This window comes from Lytechinus variegatus, chromosome 8, assembly GCF_018143015.1.
Source record: "Lytechinus variegatus isolate NC3 chromosome 8, Lvar_3.0, whole genome shotgun sequence".
NCBI lineage: Eukaryota > Metazoa > Echinodermata > Echinoidea > Temnopleuroida > Toxopneustidae > Lytechinus > Lytechinus variegatus.
The window spans coordinates 36,862,787-36,876,928 of NC_054747.1; the positions used below are offsets into that span (position 1 = coordinate 36,862,787).

General features: G+C 36.3%; 1 protein-coding gene across 1 annotated transcript in view; it reads right to left on the reverse strand.

The window, feature by feature from the left end:
• LOC121420452 (SID1 transmembrane family member 1-like) overlaps positions 1-14,142 on the reverse strand; it is a 41,706-nt gene that overhangs the window by 22,095 nt on the left and 5,469 nt on the right. The window lies entirely within an intron of this gene.

Consider the following 14,142-nt stretch of genomic DNA (forward strand, 5'->3'; position numbering starts at 1 on the left):
ACAAAGACAAATAAATACCTTCTACCAGGGGCATAGAAAGTACTTCCCTTTTTCGGAAAAGGACAAGACGTACCCATCAGAAACCGCCATGCACCTGTGGTCGAGGGACCTATCATCGCAACAATTCCCTGATGAAGTCACCTGTAAGACGATCGCTACGCCAAGGGGAAGGCGGAGATAAGGCTTGAACTTGATCCTTCATACCGCTCTCATTGTAGACGTCAACAAAGTCATCCCTGGTTAAGAATTAATTGCTGATTCATAAAGAGGGACTATGAGGCAAAGCTATGCTAAATGTGGATAGATTAGCTATTCAGGGTAGATTTTTGTTTATTTTCATTCGTTATGATATACATGTACTCCATTCAGATGGAGAATCAAATAATGAATTTATGAATATTTTTTAAATTATTATATTGACAACTGGGTGCTGTGGCTCAGTGGATATACAAAGTATCCAGTCTTTGAACCACAGGGTTTGGGGCTCGCATGCAGCTACAGCAGCATTCGTGTCCTTTGGCAAGCCATTTATCTACATTTGCCACTCTCCATTCAGATGTATTAAATGGGCACCAGGTAGGAATGATCTGGGCAGCCGTGTTAAGGCCTGGGTAATAGTATGCAGCACTTAGAATTAGGTATTAAGCACTGTCTTGAAGTAGCAAATTATACTTATTATCATTATTACTTGTATGTTAATTGTGACGTTTCATGTCCCCTCTACGCCTTATGCAAAATCTTCTGACTTGAAACAGGGTCGCGGGTTCGAATCGCAGCCATGGCGTAATTTCCTTCAGCAAGAAATTTTTCCACTTTGTGCTGCACTCCACCCAGGTGAGGTGAATGGGTACCCCCGCAGGATTAATTCCTTGAATGCATGAGCGCTGAAAGGCAGCTTCAGCTAAAGCCGGGTAATAATAATAACAACGCGCCTCAGAACAGAATATTTCTAGATAGATGGCGCTATATAAATGCCTATTATTATTATTATCCGTATAACCATGGTGGATATACTTAACAGTTCAACAAAATGATAATCCTTGCATGACGTCAAGTTTGATAAAAGGTGAATGACCATACAGACCAAATCTTATGCCTATTTCCTCATCACAGGAAACAAACCTATTATTAGAAAGAAGGAGGTATATGCGTGTATCTTCATATGACTTTGGATAGGACTTCAGATCATGCTGATTCATTCTAGGGGAAGGTCAAACAACACGCTTTGGTCTCTGATTGTTTCAATGTTCTATTGCTGGTTTTCCAATTTTTCACTGTATACAGATATGGCAGGCAAGGAGAAATAAAACAAATAATGTACAGTCACCATCACTGGTGTGAACCCATGAAATACAGATATCCAGAAAACTGAAATTGATGCTTCTGAGGTTTTAATCTGACTTGAAAATCTTGTCAATAACTGCCTTTGAGAAGGGCTAGTTCAGTTCTGTTCATTTTCTTGGATGAGTGCAAATGGTCTTGGGCAAACATATCACCATTTTCATTATGCAAATAACAGTGTATGGGATGATCTCCAAAGCCAAAAAGGCAACCCACAGCTTTTAATGAATCTGCAAGCCTTCTCTTGACAAAGATATAAGATGGAACATTTAGGTCCACTTCTCAAAACAAAGTCACAGTAGGTTCTTTCAGACTTAGTTGAAAACAATGAATACCAGGGGCCCGTTTCATAAAGGACTTGCAACTGTTGTAACTTTGCCATTATGGCAACTACCATGATAACATGGCTCATCAGCCGATCAGGATCAAGGATACCATGGTAGTTGCCATAATGGCAAAGTTACAACGGTTGCAAGTCCTTTATGAAACGGCCCAGGATCGTGTCTAACAAAGAGTTGAGATTGATCAGATCGATCACAACTATGGAAAGCCAGCAACGCCAACAGCAAAAATGCATGTTTGTCCCAAAAAATTTCTGGATATGATGCATACTCACACATTCATCTTTCATTTGTTGTGCTCTGCTTTGTTTACTAGGACATTTTGTGAATTTCCTGGAAGAAAAAATCATGGCGTTAATTTGATAGATTTCCATAGTTGAAGTTGATTGGATCAGTCACAAATCTTTGTAAGACGGGGCCCAGGAATCCTCTGCCTATAGGAAATTCATCCTAATATGCCAGAGTAAAAGCAAATCATTGTAATATCCCGCCTTTTAACAAAGACATAATGGCTTGAATTCTGCAGTCGGGTTTAACTTAAACTCAGGTTTAAAGTTGTGGTCAAGTATGGAAAGCAAATTGTTACATAAATCACTTACAGTAGAGATACAATATATCAGCTCATTCGGCTCTCAAATCATTCATAATTGTTTAGGTAGTATGAATAGATGATTGTCTTAACCATCAAAGAATCAGGAAAGAGCACAGTAAACATAAACAAGTGGAATGCCTCTGGCCGTCTCACCTGCATCACGCGGTTCAATATAGCAGCAGTGCTGACTTTGAATACTACTCTAACTCGCACAAGATGTTCAGTGATACATGGTTACTCTTATGTCCACTTTTATGAACTAGACCAATAAACTTACAGAGATATGATGGTTATTCAACAAAAAACCCCAACATGGCCAAAGTTCATTGACCTTACATGACCTTTGACCTTGATCATGTGACCTGAAACTCGAACAGGATGTTCAGTGATACTTGACTACTCTTATGTACAAGTTTCATGAATCAGATCCATAAACTTTCAAAGTTAGGATGGTAATTCAACAGATACACCCAATTCGGCCAAAGTTCATTGACCTTTGACCTTGGTATGTGACCTGAAACGCGCACAGGATGTTCAGTGATACTTGATTACTCTAATGTCCAAGTTTAATGAACTAGACCAATAAACTTTCAAAGTTATGATGGTAATTCAACAGATACCCCCGATTCGGCCAAAGTTCATTGACCCTAAATGACCTTTGACCTTAATCATGAGACCTGAAACTTGCACAAAATGTTCAGTGATGCTTGATTACTATTATGTCCAAGTTTCATGAATCAGATCCATAAACTTTCAAAGTTATGATGGGAATTCAACAGATATCCCCAATTCGGCCAAAGTTCATTGACCCTAAATGACCTTTGACCTCGATCATGTGACCTGAAACTTGCACAAAATGTTCAGTGATGCTTGATTACTATTATGTCCAAGTTTCATGAATCAGATCCATAAACTTTCAAAGTTATGATGGGAATTCAACAGATATCCCCAATTCGTCCAAAGTTCATTGACCCTAAATGACCTTTGACCTTGGTCATGTGACGTGAAACTCATGCAGGATGTTCATTGATACTTGATTAATCTTATGTCCAAGTTTCATGAACTAGGTCCATATATTTTCTAAGTTATGATGACATTTCAAAAACTTAACCTCAGGTTAAGATTTCGATGTTGATTCCTCCAACATGGTCTAAGTTCATTGACCCTAAATGACCTTTGACCTTGGTCATGTGACATGAAACTCTAATAGGATGTTCAGTAATACTTGATTAACCTTATGGCCAAGTTTTATTAACTAGGTCCATATACTTTCTAAGTTATGATGTCATTTCAAAAACTTAACCTCAGGTTAAGATTTGATGTTGACGCCGCCGCCGCCGCCGCCGTCGGAAAAGCGGCGCCTATAGTCTCACTTTGCTTCGCAGGTGAGACAAAAATGGACAATTTTAAGAAAAAAATTATGATATTTTTGGCTTCCCATAATTTTAGCACAGAGTTAGACCATGGTCCAAGTTAAACCTGACTTCAGAATACAGGCCATTAAATCTTTATGATATGAACTGATAAGAATATAATTGAAAGAAGGAACAGAATACTAGAAATTGAATGAAGCATCAGCGGAACAAAAATCACAAAAAAGAGAGAAAAGATGACTGAAAATTGCATCCAATAAACATACGTCTTCACAGGGTAATTGAAGTGAACATGAAGAATGAGCCGTATGTTAGGGCTCTGTGACTAATGATCCCTCCTCTATGTTTTGACGTCAAAATGCTTCTTGTGAAATTGAGTAATTCTTCATGAAACTGGCGCATGATGTATGACTGATAACTTAATTGTCGCAATATAAATCTGGAAAAAATAAAAATATTACATTGTGTACAAATATGCCTTTAAGTGTACCCCCCTTAAAGTTTGTGACAAAATATTCTCATTAGTTTTGGAGTTATTTTTTGTAAAGTCTAGAAAATATATTTTGTTCATCAAAACCTAATTGTCAAGTATTCAGTCACCATCGCCAAAGATATATCTCTAACATTATACATTTATTTATTTCCTGATTTGCACTCAATAATTAGCTAACTTATATTGCATTATGCTACATCTTCTTTATGTTAAATTTCAATTCATCATTTCCCTTAATTTGTATATAGATGTATATCTGTATAATAATTGGAAATCTATTAATGTATTACTGATTTACACGACATACGGTTATGAATGTGTTTGTTTATGTTATCATTGTATATTTTAGAACAAAATATTCATGCCAAATGAATGAAGTTTGTTAATAAATTCAATTAACTTTGTTTTTTAATGGGAATGGCACTCTACTATACCTCACATTAGACCCTAAATGCCCCCAAATTAGATAGAATGAATTGAGACCTAACACTTTGGCAATGCCTCCTTATTATGAATGGATAAAAATGATTATTCCAACGATCACAAACAATTGCTCAATTCCACAATTATAAGTTTCAAATGAATTTTCTAAATAATTTGTGATAAGGCTGGATTAGAGCTGTATCAGAAGGATTATGAGGAATTGCAGTGAAAAATGCAAAAATTTGGCAAGTCAATGAAGATAAAATTTGTCACTGCCGCCTGTTGTAAAATTGCACTACTTCTGCTGTCTGAGTCAGCATCAATGTGGCAGTGATGTAAAATTATAACAACTATAGGATTAATCAACGACAGACTATTGGGGTGTTGCAAGAAACTTGCGATCAATTGCAAGTCAATTTTTGGTTCCTAAGTCATTCACATGTCTTGCAGTTAATTGAAAATTAGTGACTGAATGCTTATCTGCTCCTTGAAACAAGAAGTTTAATCTGATTTGCTATAACTAACGTTGATCTATCAGTTGTAACATTGCAACAGAATATTTGCAATTGAATGCAAATATTTTCTTGCAACACCCCCTATGAGTGGTAAAGGGCTTTAATACCTAAATGGAAAATGTAGAACACTTAGAGTTAGATAAAGATTCCAGACTGTTCATTTTAGTAAATACATAACAGGGGTGTGAGTGGTCAAACATAAAAAGATCTGAAAAAAGCTGAAGTGTTGAAAAAAAAGCTGAAACAGAATGAGCTACCAGTTTTGGTAAAAAAGGAAACTAAAATAAGTTGAAAATCAAGCTGAAAATCAAAACAAAACAAAATCTTAAATCAACTAAAAAGCTGAACTCTCACACCCCTGAGATAAGGATCATTAACATAATTTTAAATTTGTCTTTGATTACCCTTTGCCTATCAACCCCCCCCCCCCCCTCCTTCACCAGGATATTATTGGACTATCAAAACTTTGTTTTTAAGGGCAGCTCAGATAAAGTTATATTTTAGAAATATGGCCAGTGTGGCAACCTAAGAATGTCTGAAAACAGTCCAATAATTCCTGTGAGAGTGTTCTTCAGGCAAAATGAAGTGACTAATTAATTATGCCATAACCAAAATATGAGCTTTTTCAGAGCTGGACTCAATATCATTTTCATGCAATTCACATCCCAAACAATATTTGCAACAAATGATGGAATTTAATCAGGTTTTCAATATGAAAGAGTTACATACAATTGGTGATTTCAAGTTCAGTGTCCATGGTGCTATCATATAGCCCTCAATAAAATCAATGAGCAATAAAAAATCACTTCATTGTAATGCACTAAATGACGTATATACTCGTCATGACCAAGCGGTATCAAAGACGCAGGTCATGATTAAGTTCACACCTGTAAGAATAAGGGTCACATGGAGGTCACCCATCTGCGCCAATGGACAGGTGGAACAATCACCACCAGCTGATCAAGAAGACAAAGACACTTCCAAACTTTCTTCAAATCCTCCGGACGTCAAGTCGAGAGTCACTCGTATGTCAAAATAAACCCCAAACTCCGATGCCTGATCAATGTAATCACACACCTACGCAAATGGAGCGGTCATGGAGCTATTTTCATATCAATCTTTCTTGAGACTTTAATCCGGGGCGATACGCTGCGACTCAAGATGCACTATCACGGGCAGGGTAACCTACGTCAATTGTCCAGGCTTCGCCAGGGTTTGAACTTCCTGCGACTTAGCCCCTATGCGTCTTTGATCACCAACAACTGATGGGTACTCCAAGCACTTTACGGTGCTAGGAGGAAGAAGGTCCAAAGTCCACCAAAACAGATTTTGAGTCATCAGACATTAAGTTTGGATGACATCATGATTATCCTGAAGACGACAACACACCATGTTGCCCCTAAATAATTATTTAGGTGCAACATGGTGTATGTATAATGAAATAATAAAGATAAAAAAAACTTTTCTCCAAGACATCCATTCATAGCATGTGATTGTTTTAACCAGGAATGGATTAGCATCATATCTGCTTGGCTTAGAAGTAAAATATTTTGTTTTGATTGGCAGTTAGAGCATGTTACAGAGATGTACATATCTATAATGTTTATTTCTTTTAGTTGAAAAAAAATATGCTTGCACAATTTATTCCTGTTAAAAGTATTGTTGATTTCAGATACTAGAAGCAGAGTGTGGCACCTCAAAAGTCATATGAAATTAAAAGGAAAACAAAAAACAATTAAGTTTTATCCATCTCCCCCTCTTTCCCCCAGCAAAAGCAACTAGCAGTACCAAAAAAAGCAACTCTTTAAAGCAAAATGCGCAAAATTTCACTCCATAGCTATTTAACTGTTTTGATGGAGTTATGCCCTTCTTCTTCTCATATACTCAATTGATCAGAGTCTAAGATGCTTTAATTCACACTTCCCCTTTCATATCTAATATCGCCTTACAGAAGGACATAATACAATTTTCACTCGTAAAAATTAAACGTCATGGATGCTTGCTCCTGTGTGGTGATCGTAGGGGCGATAGGTTAGCCTCAGTAGTGACCTGGTTTTATCCTGTTACATGGAAGGCAAACCTGGGAACTTTTCTTAGAATATGAAGCAATGTATACAAATAAACTCTTGAACTAGTTTTGTGACGCCCAGCACTGTTCTTCTGTTTTTGTTAAGAAATGCATGAGAGAGGAATATCACTCTTTAACACTAATATTGCACTATTCATAGACAATATTCTGAATTTGTCCCATGTCAAAAAAATGAAGAATATGAGGCAATATTTTGTAAACAAATACATTCTTAAACTGGTTTGGTGAAGGCCAGCAATGTTCTTCTTTGTTGCTTGAGATTCTTTTGAAAGAGCAATCGCACTCAACATTGAGACTAAATTATTATGAATACTCAATAAATACATTATTTTTATACTTTATCAGTTATAGAAAACATTTCTAGAAATATTACTCCATGTCTAGCAAATGAAGAATATGAAGCATTTCATGTATACAAGTGAATTTTTCAACAGGTTTGGTGAAACCAAGCATTTGTTTTCTCTTTAAAAGAGATCCTTAAATTGAAACAACTTATGCTGACTTGGAAGAAATGGAGATAATAAGGGGGACATTTTACTTGGAGTGACAAAAACAAATTTTTATGCACTCCAAATTTCAAGGATTTAAAACACATGTAATTCCAGATCAGCTGTGAATATGGAGCAGTTGAATATTAGATGCAGATTTTAATCTTTTAAGTGGCATATTTAAGTATAAAGTTAAAAGATTTGAATGTAAATCTTTTGAGATTCAAAACTTAATCCTTAATATTAAAAATAAATGTTTGACTGGCCCAAATTCACATATAAGGATTTGTTCAAATCCTTGAATGAGTGTAACATACTACAATGACGATGCCTAGCAAGTGAAAGCTAACCAAAAAACAGGTAAATTTCCATGATTGTGGTCTGTGGAAAATGAATGTTTTCTCAGTGTGTGATACTCTTTTGTAATCAAATGAAGTTAAAAACATTGTGATAATCATAACTACAGAGCCTTATAATGAGCAAGAGCTTTACTTTGGATGGTCTTGGGATGACATCACGGTCTAATTTTAGCCAGAGGAAGAGAACAGGAGAGGGATACAGCAAGGTCACATTGAAGCCATCTGACAAGGATGACAAAGCTCAAATGATCAATATGTAAAAAAAAAGTCAGTGACAAGAAAGTATATAGCTACTGTAGAATAAGGTACAAAAAGCTACTGTTTGGGGGAGCCAGATACTGAAAGCTTCGGATTGATGGGATCTAATACAAGTTCACAGCCAGCCAATGACCATATCAAAGAGGGAGGGGATGGGAACAGTTCCTCTCAAATGTGGGGATATAGAAAGGCCCATTCAATATTGCTCTCAATTGCAGCGACATTCAAAGGCTAAGGCTGCAATACAGTTCAAATCTGTTGCTTGATTTGATGATAGTTTTGAACGCTTGGCAATTTATGTCATACCAGAGCATGAGAAGTATAAACTGGAGAAATACAAGCTTATTTTGACCTGAGGAGTGTGAGGTACCCTTATAGGAGTGGATGAGAGTGAACAACTGTGTGCTTGACAAGGGCACAACAAGAGTTTGTCTTAGCCTGGGTTTTGAGGCACAAGTATGAATTAAGCCACTCTGAATCTGATCATAAATCCTTGATTTCCGAGATCATAATTTTCAGTTATGTCCATGACCCACAAAGTCGAGGAAGGCAAAGAATAGGCCAAATTCCAACTTTATTATTCTCCTCCTGACTGCAGCAAGGAGATGGATCTTGAGTTAAGTATAACAATGATGTTATTGCTTGATTTGATTGGTGGGGATTTTTTTCCCGATTGCTAAGAAAGCATGAATGTTTATAGCTTAAGGTCCTCTCCGAGGGACCTGGTAATGAGGATTAATGCCTTACCAAAGGGCACTAGCGCACCAAGTTGGAATCGAACCGGGTACCGACTGAGCTTCTGTGCCTCAACTGCTATATCTACATCAAAGCAGGTTGACGTTTTTTTAGGATCAAGGAAAGTGTTGTTAGTTTCAAAATATCAACAGAAATATTACCAAAGTCATGTTGCAGAAAAGAAACTATTGTGGTTACTTTGCCACAATTGGTAACCTCCTTCAAATTCTTGATTTTGATTGGCTACTGAGCATTGTAACCATGGCAGTTACCATCGCATGTGGCAAATTTACTATAATACTAGTAGTAATTTACATACACGGTGCCCAGTTGGCAATACAGATTTATTGATAGAACCACATTGGCAATAGCACAAGATATTGAGGTTAGGTATACAAGGTTAGTATCATTAGCGTTCCTAGGAGGGGGGGGGGCTGGTGGGGGCAGAGGGGTCAGACTGCCCCCCTGACGAGTCACAACCCATGCAAGGGACGTATCCCTGCCCTCCCCCTGACGAGTCACAATTGATTCCTGACGAGCCACAAGTGGCCAGCTACTTTGAACTTGAAACCTGGAGACCTTTTTTTTTGCTTGTTAAATTTTTCTGGTACGAAATCCTTTATTTTTGGTTGAAGAGCTTTTTTTTTTTGGGGGGGGGGTTTAAATTTCTTTCTGGTACAAAATCCTTTATTTTTGGTTGAAGACCTTTTTTTCAAAATTTTCTAAATTTTTGGTGGACGAATTTGCTTCCCCCCTTGGAAAATCCTAGGTACGCCACTGATTAGTACTTCAACATCAGCATTAGATAACATTATTTAGCTTATGTTGTAATTTCAAAATTTTAACATACACTGAAAAGATGATGGTTTTGTTAAAAAACAATACCAGTCAGTGTTCTAGGAGGACCAAACCATTGGATGTTAAAATACACCATGATGGAGTCTTAATATGAAAGCAAATAGTGTTAAGATACAACCTAATCTGAATAAAATGCTTCAAGTTGGGCGATATTCTCTTCATGAAAGTTATGTCGAATAAAAAGGTACAAGTACGAAAAGTGTAATAAGACCAAAATAAATATCCAGCAATTTGGTAGCTCTGTCTCATTTTGAAGGCACCATTACTGTACTTCTCAAAAAAGTTATACAAAGTGGCCACTATTTGAAGGTAGTCCCCCACAGGAGTTTTGAATACAAATATAGCATGGCTGACCTTTAGTTAAGAAGATGGGGGTAAGCTTTGCCCCTTTAATTTCCAGTATCCTCGCCTGTTATAAGCCCATTTCCACTTTCAAAACTTGGGGAAAACCCCTAGATTTAATTCATAAAGTCCCTCGTAGTAAACATTGCATTGGTCTATACATGCAGGACGTGCAGACCATGAATTGAGTCACTGGCTAATGTGTTCATTCTGGTGACGAGTGACGTATCTTGTTCAAAGTTTTTTCTGTATATAATTAGCAATGCCTTGGCCAGTTATTAACGTCAATGACATACAGCTCCTAAATAGGACATCACTTAACATCCATTCATGAATCCATTTTGTCCCATTTGGGACCAGTTGGGGAAAGAATGGAATAACCCCCTCCTAAGAGTAAAGCAAAGGAATATTGTCTATCTGCTCCCATATATACCTGTCAGCTATAAAGATAATAAAGGATGATATAATTAACCTAATATTCCTGAAGATGGAAAGTCCCTGTATGACACTTGAATATGTTATCAGATGGACAATGAGTTTTGTCCAAGGATATGTGTAAAACATAGTTACTAGGCATAAGTAATGTTCATAAATAGACATTCCTCAACTCTATAGGGCCTACAAAAAATCACACTTTCCTTCAAATAGAGATACAAGATTAGAACCGCCCCAACAAAAAATATAATAATAAAATTTAAAAAAAATCAAAAAATGAATAAATAAAATAAATCAAAATAAACATGGAAAATATGACAATACAAAAATACATAAACAAATTACACAATAAAATGAAATAAATTAATATAATAAATAATTAATATGAATAAGAAATAAAACAAAAAAAAAATCAGTAATATGCCTGATACCAAAATATAAAATAGACACATGATGTAATAGGAATAGATGAACTAACAAATCAAAAAATGGAATAGAAATTTTAAAAATTGAAAACAAAACAAGTAGAAAGGTGAAATTAAATGCAAGAGGTTTTTGGAGTTCTGATTCAAAAGATTTCATAGAGGAGGTGATTAGTAATAAGCTAACAATAGGTCCATGTTCCTGGTATAATCATAAACTTCCTAAAGTGACCCTTAGGGAGAGTGGTCAAGAATAGCTCAATGTGGTCAGACGACTTGGTGTGATAATTTGAGTTTATCAATGAGAGTGTGAAGACTCTAGACAAAACAAGGAGAGAATAGGTTAGAGCAGTCATATATAGGGTGGATTCATATGTGCAGGGCATGCATGTCAATGGAGTACAGTTGCAGCAGCAGTATTATCATTATCGGTAGCAGTAGAAGTAGTAGTAGAGGTAGTAGTAGTAGTAGAGGTAGTAGTAGTAGTAGTAGTAGTAGTAGTAGTAAAAATAGTAGTAGTAGTAGTAGTAGTAGTAGTAGTAGTAGTAGCAGTAGCAGTAGGAGTAGTAGTAGTAGTAGTAGTAGTAGTAGTAGTAGTAGTAGTAGTAGTAGTAGTAGTAGTAGTAGTAGTAGTAGTAGAAGAAGTAGAAGTAGTAGTAGTAGTAGTAGTAGAAGTAGTAGTATAGTAGTAGTAGTAGAAGTAGTAGTAGAAGTAGTAGTAGTAGAAATAGTAGTAGTAGTAGTAGTAGTAGTAATAGTAGTAGTAATAGTAGTAGTAGTAGTAGTAGTAGTAGTAGTAGAAGTAGTAGTAGCAGTAGTAGAAAAAGAAGTAGTATAAGACTGAAGTAGTCTCTGAAGTGTAGAAAAAGCAGAAGCAGCAGCAGACGTCAGTGGTATAGTGAGTCAACAATTTTGAGGAGCACGGTAAATTATGGGAAAATTTCGGAAAAGTTGTGAGCAAGTGAAGTGAGAAAGCAAAATTGGCCTTTTTAGAATGAAAATAAAATTTTGTGATAAATTATGACATAATGTTATTATCACACTGCACCTCTGTCCTTCCTATTCTTAATTTTTTTACTTTTTGTCATTTTCTTCTTTGTCATGGAATTTTGGGGGGAGGGCAAGCCCTCTCCACCTGCGTTAAAATTGGTAGTAAAAGTAGAAGTAGAGAATGTTTATTTTTGTTACCTGCCTACAACATGCAGAGTACATGAAATGACATCATTTCTAATTCCAGGCACAATTCTCTAGGGGGCAATAATCCTGTTCGTTTCAATCATCATAAAACCATTATTATCTCCACTCTTTCATTTCAGCAATCGCAGCATTGTTGGCTTATCAATAAACCACTATCAAAGATCATATTTTAAGATAATAAATGAAGAACGTAAGGACTAGACTGGGAAGCTTCCTGCATTGACGGGTGATAGAAAGGCTACTGGCAGAATTAGGAAAGAGATGTAAACAAAGGAGAGGTGAAATTTGCGAAAATCACATTTTTTCATCTTTTCAAATATTGTTTTGACTTGAGGTTTAACCTTTCAAGCATCATACAGTCATGTAGACAAGTGTACTAAGAATTATTCTTCCTTTAAAGTTTTAGGCTTCTTGCTAGTAAGCACATTTTGGATACTATTAGATACGACTGCACAATTTGTAAGAAAATCTTAATAATGGACTAGTAGGAATGATTGGTGGCTGGACTTTTGGACCAGGTAGACACAATGATCCAATATGATTTACTACACATATTTCACATTGGAGAGCAAGGACTCAATGGCTTAAACCTACAATTGTCAGATTCTCTTAATTGTATATACTTTGTACAGGCCCGCAGGGTTCTTGCAAGCAGCAGGTTGTTGAGCTCAGGAAGTCAAAGTCAGCACCCAATATGCTTCTCAGGAAGACAAAAGGCAATTCCATATCGCATGAAAACACAAAGGACTTCAGGAAAGTCTTATCGCAGAAATGCTGGCAAGGAAAGCGAGCCAGTTCTTCCGCTTTCGATTATTCCAGGTTTGAAATGCTAGATTTGATTTCCTTAGAAAGACTCAAGTTTTGATGATGAAGTTGAGTTGTCGTGCAAATATGTGGACTGATAGCTTAAAGTTTGCAGAGCAAACCCTTCCCTCGAGTTAAGGGTCTGAGTGTGCAGCCTATTTATGCCTTGTGTACTGAGGCCCTCTCGCTCAGAATTGAAGCAGCAAGTTTTGTATGTGCTTGTCTTTGCATGAAGACACACTTGTTGATCAAAGTTTCAATCAGGGTCTATGCCTGCTGACTAGATAGCTTGGGTGACGAGCAAATTCATTGTAAATGTTTTACAAGTAATTTGTTGTGACACAAAATGACAGTTTAGTACCAAACCTGCATGCAGTAGCTGCCAATTGAAAAAGGGAGTATTATTTCCTACCATCAATTCGTGTCAAATCAATGTATGTGAATTCCATGGGAAGAAAGAAATTTCAAAATCTTGCTTTTTTTCTCATGAGTATTATTTTCTAAACTTTGCTTAGTCTCTAATCATCAAAGACAGGTTCTGGTATTAATTTGAAAATGGATTAAGATATTTCAAGCACATGGTACCGGCATCTACATATAGAGAAATAGACAAAAGTATCAAGAAAGCCAATGGCAAAATAATATTGAGAAACGGAGAAAGAGAGAAAGTAAACAGAGAATTGAAATCGATACAATTAATGCAAATGGTACATAACTATCTTATCATGTTCCACATTTAATCTCATGAGCTGGTGATTAATTAGCAAAACCGTCGCAAGGGTGAATGAAAGTGCAGACGGCCAAAATGAATCCCACTCATGTCTAAATATGTCTTCAAAGTTTGAAGACACATTTAGACATGAGTGGGATTCATTCATATTATCCTTTACATTTTATGAAAAATATTTAACAGGATTGGAAGTAAATACTACATTAAAGGTCAAGTCCACCCCAGAAAAATGTTGATTTGAATAAATAGAGAAAAATCAAACCAGCAAAACGTTGAAAATTTCACCAAAATCGGATGTAAAATAAGAAAGTTACGACATTTTCAAGTTTTGCTTATTTTTCACAAAA